The sequence below is a fragment of the Bubalus bubalis genome, chromosome 3 (genome assembly GCF_019923935.1).
Source record: "Bubalus bubalis isolate 160015118507 breed Murrah chromosome 3, NDDB_SH_1, whole genome shotgun sequence".
NCBI lineage: Eukaryota > Metazoa > Chordata > Mammalia > Artiodactyla > Bovidae > Bubalus > Bubalus bubalis.
This window is the reverse complement of record NC_059159.1, coordinates 2,589,059-2,599,996: the sequence shown is the minus strand read 5'-3', so window position 1 is coordinate 2,599,996 and position 10,938 is coordinate 2,589,059. Positions and strand designations below refer to the sequence as shown.

Genomic DNA, 10,938 nt, shown 5'->3' with positions numbered 1-10,938 from the left:
CTATCAGGGGGGAGGGCTCGCTGAACTATCAGGGGGGAGGGCTCGCTGAACTATCAGGGGGGAGGGCTCACTGAACTATCAGGGGGGAGGGCTCACTGAACTCTAAGGGGGGAGGGCTCACTGAACTATCAGGGGGGAGGGCTCACTGAACTCTAAGGGGGGAGGGCTCACTGAACTATCAGGGGGGAGGGCTCACTGAACTCTAAGGGGGGAGGGCTCACTGAACCATCAGGGGGGAGGGCTCACTGAACCATCAGGGGGGAGGGCTCACTGAACCATCAGGGGGGAGCAATACTACAGTAGTCATGTACAGCTGTGAGAATCAACAAGGCTGAGCACTGAAGCACTAAAGCACTGATGCTCTCAATCGGTGGTGTTGGAGAAGACTCTTGAGAGTCCCTTGGACTGAAAGGAGATCCAACCAGTCCATCCTAAAGGAAATCAACCCTGAATCTTCATCGGAAGGACTGATGCTGAAGCTCCAATACTTTAGCCACCTAATTCGAAGAGCTGACTCATTGGAAAAGACCCTGACACTGGGAAAGATTGAGTGCAGGAGGAGAAGTGGGTGGCAGAGGATGAAATGGTTGGATGGCATCACCGACTCAATGGATGTGAATTTGAGCAAACTCTGGGAAATGGGGAAGGACAGAGAAGCCTGGAGTGCTGCAGTCCATGGGGTCTCAGGGTTGGACACAACTTAGTGACTGAACAACAACAATATGACCAAATTTTATGTTAAAAGGTATGTACCTATACCAGGTACAGATAAGTTACCTGAATTATAGGGAAGGAATCCATTGTAATAATTTAGGGGAGGGATGTTATACACATAACAAGGGATGGAGAAATTGGAGAAGCGGGAGAAATACTAAAGTGGAAAAAAAAAAGAGAATTTAGTGATTAGATTGACGTGTTTATGACATCATTGTAGGAACAGGAAGTAGCATACATGTGTTGCTTGTGTGACATTAGATTGCTATTCAGGAACAATCACTCCACTCTTGACGAATTTCTGTGGGAGGGGTATATTTCTCCCACACACAAATGCGTAACTTATAGTAATGAGTGGAAAGGATAGTATGCATGTTACAGTGCTGACCCTTGAGAGGCGTGGTTTGTTTTTTCTCATCCTCTTTGGGATCACCCATCCCCCTTGACGAGCACTCTCCCCATCTCGTCTCCTGGCCCCTGAAGATGAACACACAGCAAAACTGACCTGACTGTGTCCAGAGCCCAGGTCCAGCTGATCCCAGCCACCCAGAGAATCCCCACCCCACACCCTGCTGCCACATAGACACACAAATGGGAAATAAATATTTGTGCCTATGTGCCACTGAGTTCCTGTTGTTGTTTTCTAGCCAAAGTTGATTGATACAGCACAGGACCCAAATTTCAATGAGCCGTTATGCCCAACTCCACATTCCTTTAAAAAATAATTGACCACAAACTTTACCCTCTTTTCTTTAAGTACTAAAAGATCAAAGGAAGATAATTCTTTTTTTCAAAGAGTTTTTGATGTGGACCATTTTTTATCTTTATTGAACTTGTAGTAATATTGCTGCTATTTTATGTTTTGGTTTTTTGGCCCCGAAGCACGTGAAACCTTAACTCCTGGACTGCCAGGAAGTCCCAAAGGATGATAATTCTTAAATTGATATCCCTTATATGCTTTTATTTGGGGGGTTATTTTTAATCAATTTTCCCTATGTAACCATGAAGCAAGACATGTAGTTGTAAAGATCTAAACTTCCCCTCAAACACAAGAATTTAGAATTTCAACACTATTGATTGAGCAAGTCGACTAGCTATAGACCTTTAAGATTTTTGACCTTTTCATCCATTTTAAATGCTATAATTAGCTCTCTTTTTGGTTTTAAATAAAGCATGTAATGTTTTTATTAGTGTAAATATCAGTTAATAAAAGAGTGATCAAGCTTTAGTAAGAGTTTATTCGCAAACCTTCAAAAGCGGTTTACTTTCATATCCAACATATATGCAGATTACAGGTCAGATAATGAGGACACATGATAAACGGAGATAAAACTCACTGAAAGGTTTGCCAAGACGTCTTCTCTTGTTTGCATTAAACACACTCTAGGACGTTGTAATTTTCCCTCTTTCATCAAAGGACATTAGCTTTGGTTTATTTCTTAAGTATTTTATTGAGATCATATCATTTGACATTAGTGGACTTGGGAGAAAGCTTCGTGAACATATATCAGACAGTTTATATCTGAAGTCCAAGGGAGCGCTACCCAGGGATGCAGAGAGGGCTAGGGAGCACCAATAGCTGGGATGTGCAGAGTCTGTTTTAGATGATTTAACACCACCATCTGTGGGGAAACAGATTTGTCCAGGAATCATGTGGAAGCCTCCGTCTGGCGCCCCCTCCTCTTCAGGACCTGTCCTTAGAGTTCGTGGGCCAGCATCACCAATATATTGGTCTTCTGCCGCTCAGCTTCCTTGAGTCTGTTTTTAATTGTGGAAGTAATAGAGCATTGTTAAAGGAAGACTGCAAATAAGGTGAAAGAAATATCATCCTTTTAACCTCATCCTACTTCCATTTTTGTGTGTCCTTCTCAAGATTTGAAGAGGGCTTTCTGAGTGCGTACCTGCTAACACTGTCTCTGTCTCAGCTAATGTAAGTCTCATGAAAACAACGGCGTGTATGATTCTCTTTTTAGAAAGAGAGACCCGTGGTCATTTACATGTGAGCTGTGAAGGAGGTAGCCAAAACCAGATTCAGCTCCTCTCAGCCTATCACCTGCCTTCTTTTATGTAACAAAAGCTAAGACGGCACCGGGAAGATGGTTAAGTAAGGTTTTAGAACAATCGTCAGAAAGTCCCACAGTTTTCTTCCCCTCCACCCTGCTTTACCACAAAATCTCAGGTCAAGCGAGAAAATGTGGATATGTGAGGAATTTGGAAAACAAAGAAGCTGACCCTCGCCTGAAACATTTAAAGGCAAGAGGGTGGATGGAAGAAATCCAGTGGGCTCAACACAGAAAAGGAAAGTGTGTCAGGATGGACCCTGCAGAGAGCGGGAGGCGGGAGCCACCTGCAGAGGACCGTCCTGTGGCTTGCCTGCAAGAGTAAGAGGTGGGAAGAAGACCTCCAGAGGAGCAGGACTTCAGACAGACATCACACACGGCCACCCAGGTGGGCCACTGCCCAAGTCAGTGGGTGCTATCACGGGTGGTCTTTGAAGAGTCCATAAACACCCTGAGACAGAAAGACCAGCATTTAACTACCTGCCTCCGGTGTGGGTCACTGGACCAGTGCATCAGCTGATAACTCTTAAGACCTGATTTCTCTTCTCTGACTCCTTATCACCAAGGAGGGGCCAAGGCAGCACAGTAAGGAAGGAGGAACGGAAGAATACAGTGGACAAATGACAGACTGTCCACCTTCCGTACTGTAGGCTTCCAAGTCCTAAGGCAGGTGTCTAGAGAAGAAGCTTGAAGCAGGATCACACAATGAAGGGTTGGTGCTGTGTTTGTTTCTTAAGCTCAAACTGGACTTCTGTATACTCAAAAATGAATTTACCAGAGGTTTTTGTCCAAAAGCAAAGAAGGTAGATTCAACACAGGACTTTAACAGGCTATTGTGGAAGAAAATATATAATTTTTTCACCATTTCACATCTCTGAACATAGCTCATTCAATCCGCAAGTATGTGGAAGTTGACGTTGCATCCCAAAGCATTTTTACCAATTTACAAGTATCATCAGTGATGAAGGAAAGCTGATGCCTTTGCTAGCTTTAAAAATCCCCTTTTGATGTTTACTGTAATTTAACAGGTGAAATATGACCTTAACTTAATGACAATTTTTAATCATCAACATAAGTAAATATTTTTCATTTGCATATCTGTTATCTATATTTGCTCATATAAATTAGCTACAACATTGGATAGTACATCTATTAATTATTTTGTTATGAATTTGCATGTGGCATTAACAAGAGAGACAAATTCCCTTTTGGTACTCAGCGTTTATCTTTCAATATAAAGTAATTTTTTATGTATGAAATTTGAAAAATGTATTGAAACTTTTTCAATTCTCCTCTTTGGAAATTTCAGGGGAAAAATGTCTATCCTTTCTTTATTCTTTTGTCATGGAATTTCTAACGTGTAAATGTTTGACTGTTTCTCCCATCTGGAGTTCATTTGTATAAGGCTCAGAATCTGATAAGCGTGCCTTGAGTATAACAAGTTGGCTGGAAAAACCTGTTGTTTGTATGGATATATCACTTTCAGCAATATTGGTATTCCAGTTTAAAGCACAACAAATGTTCTCACTCTCTAGTAAAGGCTGAGGAGAATTTCATAATAAATTTTCCTTACGAAAGGAATCCAGAATTTCTCCCTTTGTAAACACCGAGCTGTCTGAGCTCTTTCCTTGTCTCTGCCCCACCCCTCCCCACCAGAGCTGACACACCAGCCCCCGTCAGGGATGCAAACCGTTCTCCAGTCTGTCGCTGTCCAAGAAAGGCCATCACCTCTGAATCATTTTTTCCCCAAACATAAATCCTTGGGCCAAAAAAGAAAAGTGGTATTTTTCCATCTCCATAATTCCTGTTATTTTAAGTCAATCCTTTAACCAAAGTGGCTTTGTGTTTCTTTTTCCTTGATAACTCACAGGTTCAAATGTAAAAATTTATTATTACAAGGAACAATTATGAGGTTCAAAGCGTACTGTGTGCATTCCATGCTTCTCCTTCTGGGACTGATATACAGAACAGAATACTTGTGGTTGTCTATTCGCATGGAGTGGATGGGTTCCAGCCACTGGTGGTGAGAGGCTCTAATGAAAGTCTGCCTTCGTCAGGCCCATCGGGGGCCTAGCATCGCGGGAGGTGGCCCAAGGGCCCTGCTGGAAGCACCTCAGCAACAGGAGTGTGACCATTAACTGGTTCCATCCAAAGGGCAACCACAAAGGGAGGGGGGGCGCTTTGCTGATTTTCTTAGTTTGAACGTTATTCTAAATTTCAAGATCTCTTTCCTAAGATGTTGAACTAGAAAAACCACTGACCTTTTAAAACACTTTTTGTTTTTACTTCTTCAGTTTGGTGTGTTTTGCATTTTGATAACCCTTTACTTGTAAACTTCCTTATTTAATGAGATATTACAGGCATCGTTAATTACTGCTGACTTTCCCCTCACCATCCCTGTTTACTTCTCTTATCAGACCAGAACATAATAGTTCCCTTTTTGCTGCCCCTATAGAAATGGCAACCCACTCCAGTATTCTTGCCTGGAGAATCCCATGGACAGAGGAGCCTGGCGGGCTACAGTCCACAGGGTCGAAAAGAGTCAGACATGACTGAGCAAGTTCACTTCACATAGCATATACATCCCTGCAGAAGGAAATGGCAACCCACTCCAGTATTCTTGCCTGGAGAATCCCATGGACAGAGGAACTTGACAGAGGAACTTGGAGTGGGTATTATAAAAATTTATTTATAAATGATATAAATAATAAATAAAATAATATACATAAGTAATATTGATGAGCCAAGAGTTCATCAAAAGAAATTTTTTGAATTTTAATAGCCCTATAATGGATTCCAATCGGAGAAGTCAATGGCACCCCACTCCAGTACTCTTGCCTGGAAAATCCATGGACAGAGTAGCCTGGTAGGCTGCAGTCCATGGGGTCGCTAAGAGTCAGACACGACTGAGCGACTTCACTTTCACTTTTCTCTTTCATGCATTGGAGAAGGAAATGGCAACCCACTCCAGGATTCTTGCCTGGAGAATTCCAGGGACAGCAGAGCCTGGTGGGCTGCCATCTATGGGGTCACACAGAGTCGGACACGACTGAAGTGACTTAGCATTAGCAATGGATTCCAATATTGAAAAAGATTCTAGACATTAATTCTTCATTTTTGTCTTTGTCTCTTTATAGTCTATCTAGGTTACCTTTACATATGTATATGGGCTTCCCAGGTGGTGCCAGTGGTAAAGAATCTGCCTGCCAATGCAGGAGAGTCAGGAGACCCATTTAGATCCCTGGGTCAGGAAGATCCCCTGGAGAAGGGAATGGCAAACCCACTCCAGTATGCTTGCCTGGAGAATCCCATGGACGGAGGAGCCTGGCGGGCTAGAGTCCACGGGGTCACAGAGTCAGACACGACTGAAGCCACTTAGAACACATGGCACACATGTACTTTTTTAAGCCATTTTCTATTGAAGTGTAGTTAATTTACAAAGCTGTATTGGTTTCAGGTGTACAGAAAAGGGATTCAGGTACAGATAGTTGACAGACAGAAAGATATATAGATAGGTTCTTTTCCATTACAGGTTTTTGCAAGGTATTGAATATAGCTCCCTGAGCTCCATGGGCTTCCTTGATGGCCCAGTGATAAGAAGCCCCTGCCAGTGCAGGAGACACAGGTTTGATCCCTCAGTTGGGAAGACCCCCTAGAGAAGGAAATGCAACCCACTCTAGTATTCTTGCCTGGGAAATCATATGGACAGAGGAGCCTGGAGGATCATAGTCCATGGGGTCATAAAAGAGTTGGACACAAGTTTGTTGTTACTCAGTTACTAAGTCATGTCCAACTCTTTGTGGCCCCATGGACTGCAGCACACCAGGCTTCCCTGTCCTCCACTATCTCCTGGAACTTGCTCAAACTCCTGTCCATTGAGTCGATGATGCCATCCAACCATCTCATCCTCTATTGCCCCTTCTCTTCCTTCCCTCAATCTTTCCCAGCATCAGGAACATGAGTTAGCAACTAAAAAAAAACAACAGTCCTGAGCTTTACAATAGGTCCTTGCTGCTTATCTATTTTATATATAGTACTGTGTATATGTTAACCCCAAATATACATAATTTTATTACAGAAAAAAGGGTTGTATTTCCGTTACATGTGTACATGTCTGCCTCCTTTAAATACTGAGAGCTTTTCAAGTATGAGAATGTATCTTATTGATCTCCATTGGTCTAGCACTTAATACAATGTCTGATTACCAGATATCATCAAAAGTACATCAATTGTTGTTGTTCAGTTGCTGAGTTGTGTCCGACTCTTTGTGACCCCATGGACTGCAACATGTCAGGCTTCCCTGTCCTTCATCATCTCCTGGAGTTTGCTCAAACTCACGTCCATTGAGTCATGATGCCATCCAACCATCTCATCCAACTATCACCCCCTTCTCCTCCTGCCCTCAAGAATACTGGAGTGGGTAGGCTTTCCCTTCTCCAGGGGATCTTCCCAACCCAGGGATTGAACCCAGGTCTCCTACATTGCAAGCAGATTCTTCATCATCTGAGCCACCAGGGAAGCCTGTATCAATAATATATATAATAATATATCAATAATATATTTGGGCAAATAAATGACTTCTGATCTATGATGCTTTGAACACCTTGAGATTTTAAAGTCACTGGATATGAATATTACTCTATTAACAGGGCTTTTGCTGCTAAATATTCAATAACTGTCAGTAATGGTTACCCCTAAGCAATGCTGTGCAACCAAGTGCCGCTGGCTTGTGGTGAACAATATACTCAATTCTGTGCCCTGGTGATGAAGACGGCACACAGGTACCAGATTCCACATCTTTTCCCACTAGAAACATACCAGAATACATGTCCTGTCACCCTTGGCAATTAGGTGTAAATACAGCTCAATCGGTAAAGAATCTGCCTGCAGTGCAGGAGACCTGGGTTCAATCCCTGGGAAGATCCCCTGAAGAAGGAAATGGCAACCCTCTCCAGTATTCTTGCCTGGGAAATCCCATGGGGAGCTTGGTGGGCTACAGTCCATGGGGTCCCAAAGAGTCGAACACAACTTAGCGACTAAACCACTATAGGACTTAACTGGGCTTCCCTGGTGGCTCACTGGGAAAGAATCCATCTGAAATGCAGAAGACACAGGTTTGATCTCTGGGTCGGGAAGATTCCCTGAAGGAGGGCAAGGCAACCCACTCCAGTATTCTTGCCTGGAGAATCCCATGGACAGACGAGTTCAGTGGCCTACAGTCCATAGGCTTGCAAAGAATTGGACACGACTGAAGTGACTTAGCATGCATGCCTAGGACTTAGCTGGTCAATAGAAGGTGAGCAAAAATGATGTTCACTTATGGCTCAGTCTGAGCTACACTAGAGACTAGCTATCTGACTCAAAAAATTATTTTACCTGTCTAGCTTGGTTTTCTTTCCCCAAAATAAAAGGAACTAGATTTAGAATAATTCATCTTTCCTATCCCTGTGTTCTAAGCTGATAAAATCAAATGCATTTATATTTTCATTTTCATGCAAATTGGTTCATTAATAAATGTAATTCCTTGACATGCTTGAATTTTTCCCATTGTAGATGTTCTTATGACTAATTCGCAACTAAGAAGAAATGTGGAAAAAAGTGGGCTATGTCAGAATAACTGCTTGGGTATTAAATGGCTTTCTTTACTTCATTGTCAAGAGGTAAGAAGTGTAATAACTTTCTCTTTTGACTCTGGGAGAAAAGGACCAGAGGATCTTAAATATTTGGAGCTTCATCAGCAGACAGCAGATTTAGTTGGAACTACAGGTACAGTGAGGATAGTCAAAGGGAACGCACAAAGGGTAAACGTGAAGGGATTAGTTGCCAAGTCCTGTCTGAATCTTTGCGACCCCATGGACTGTAGCCCTACCAGGCTCCTCTGTCCATGGGATTCTCCAGGCAAGAATACTGGAGTGGGTTGCCATTTCCTTCTCCAGGGGATCTTCCTGACCTGGGGATTGAACCTGGGTCTCCCACATTGCCGACAGTTTCTTTACCATTTGAGCCACTGGGGAAGCCCACAGAAAGGGTAAGTAAGTAGGTGTTAGTCGCCCAGTCGCGTCCAACTCTTCACGACCCCAGGGACTGCAGCCCACCAGGCTCTTCTGTCCATGAGATTTTCCAGGCAAGGATACTGGAGTGGGTTGCCATTAAGTGTCCTGAAAAGGAAGCAGAAAATGAGTCCCTATTCACCATGGAGAGGAAGATAGGCCCTCGGCTTTTAGTTGACTGTTGTAAGATTCCGAACAGGGAGTCTCTTTCACAGCTATCAAGAGGGAATCGAAATACAACTGTGACCAGCAATTGTGAAGCAGCTGCTTGCTCTCCGTGTCAATTAGGCAAGAGGAGTTGGCTTGGCCCTGCAGCCAAAGGGGCTTGATTGAAAGAGAAATTACCAAAGCAGGGAAGTAATTAGATGGTGGGACAGGAAACTCAGAGATCACAGAGGAGAAAATGGTTACAACTGCCTCTGCCTGGTATGTTATCTGAAGGCAGGAAGGTGGCCCAGGTGACCTCTTACAGACTCATGTAGGGAACATTGGGATGGCAGCCTGATTTCTGGCACGTTTTTCCTCCCAGTAGACCCTCACATACGCTGTGCACATAACTGAGACTTTTCTAAAAGTGCCCTTTACAAGCAACTTTCCCATTCTGCTGTCAGCTAACTTGACCCGAAAACGCTAGCGAAGTCAGGTTGGGTCCTGCAAGATGAAATCTCTCCATGGAAGACAAATCTCAGATCAGGCAAGCTTTCCAATCTTGTCTACAAAGTCTTCTCTTTTATCATAGTGAGCTAAGTCACTTCAGTCATGTCTGACTCTTTGTGACCCCATGGACTGTAGCCCATCAGGCTCCTCTGTCCATGGGATTCTCCAGGTGAGAACACTGGAGTGGGTTGCCAGGCCCTCCTCCAGGGGATCTTCCCCACCCAGGGGTTGAACCCACCTCTCTTGCATCTCATGCATTGGCAGGCAGGTTCTTTACCACTAGCACCACCTGGGAAGCCCTCTTTTATCATAATTCCTGGTTAAAACCTACTGAGCAAGTGTTAAGATTAGCAGGCTCTGTAGCACTCTGCAGTGTGTGAACTCCAGGCCGCTACATGCACAGCGACTTTCACCACGGGCCATGAACTCACAAGAGCTGGCTTCAGAAGAGTCAGGTACCTCTGCGTTTCCTGGGCTTGGCGAGCAGGCTCTCCAGCCTCATAGGATGTGCTTGCTCGCTTGCTTTCTATCAAAGGAAAGCATTTTGATTCTGTCCAAACGCAGACACCAAACCCCAGATTCACAGATTAAAGAAAACAGTCCTGTAAAGCAACGGGACAGACACGTCAGGACGCTGGAAACACGCTCTTTAAACTCAGACTCCTCAAACAGGATGCCCTGTGTCACTGACCAGATTGTTAAATCGGTGTCTTGGCAGGAGCCGTTCAGGCTTCGCTGAAGATTCTCTGGATCCAGATCTCTGTGGTATGAAAACAAACAGTAAATATTTTCCTTGCAGTTTACATCCCAGATCTAAATATTTCCAAGCATGTCAAACTCACTTTTCTCCACCACTCCCTGCGGGGTCCGTGTAGACTTCGGCTGCCAAGGAACCCAGTTGAACTTGCCTTGGGAGGGGCTCCTTCCCGGAGGACGGGTGGAGCTGGGAGCAGCGGCCAGGAGCTGAGAGCCTGCAGCCGGCCCGCCTGGCCTGGCAGAGGCCGGAGGCAGGAGCAGGTGTGCGATCCGCCGGTCTCTCCGCGCGGGCCGGGGGAAGAAGCTCTGGCCCTGCCGTTTGCTCCTTGAGCTCGAAGCCCTTCCGTTTCCCTGGTACCTATTCGCAGAGCAGCATTCACCAGGGACACGTGCTCTTCTTTCACTAACTTTTCCTGTCCCCGCCATTCTGTGTGTGCGCGTGCGTGTGCGTGCGCGCGCGCGTGGGGGGTGGGGGGGCGGTGTGCGTTAAGGCGCTTCATTCATGTCTAACTCTTTTGCGATCCCATGGACGGTAGCCCCCCAGGCTCCTCTGTCCGTGAGATTCTCCAGGCGAGAATACTGGAGTGGGCTGCCCTGCCCTCCTCCAAGGGATCGTCCCAGGGATGGAACCCGCGTCTCCTGCACTGGCGGGCCGGCTCTTTATGCCCAGCGCCGCCTGGGATGCGGCTCACTCCCCAGCT

General features: G+C 45.0%; 1 long non-coding RNA gene across 2 annotated transcripts; it reads right to left on the bottom strand.

The window, feature by feature from the left end:
* Positions 1-1,997: 1,997 nt before the first annotated feature.
* Positions 1,998-10,718, bottom strand: LOC112583589. Of its 2 annotated transcripts, none has more exons than XR_006549260.2 (4): positions 10,324-10,718; positions 10,173-10,241; positions 9,913-10,083; positions 1,998-2,472 (listed from the first exon to the last, which is right to left on the bottom strand). It is a non-coding gene; the product is annotated as an uncharacterized LOC112583589 (long non-coding RNA). The 2 variants fall into 2 exon arrangements; XR_003107633.3 differs by having other exon boundaries at positions 2,001-2,472; positions 9,941-10,083; positions 10,324-10,705.
* Positions 10,719-10,938: the final 220 nt, after the last annotated feature.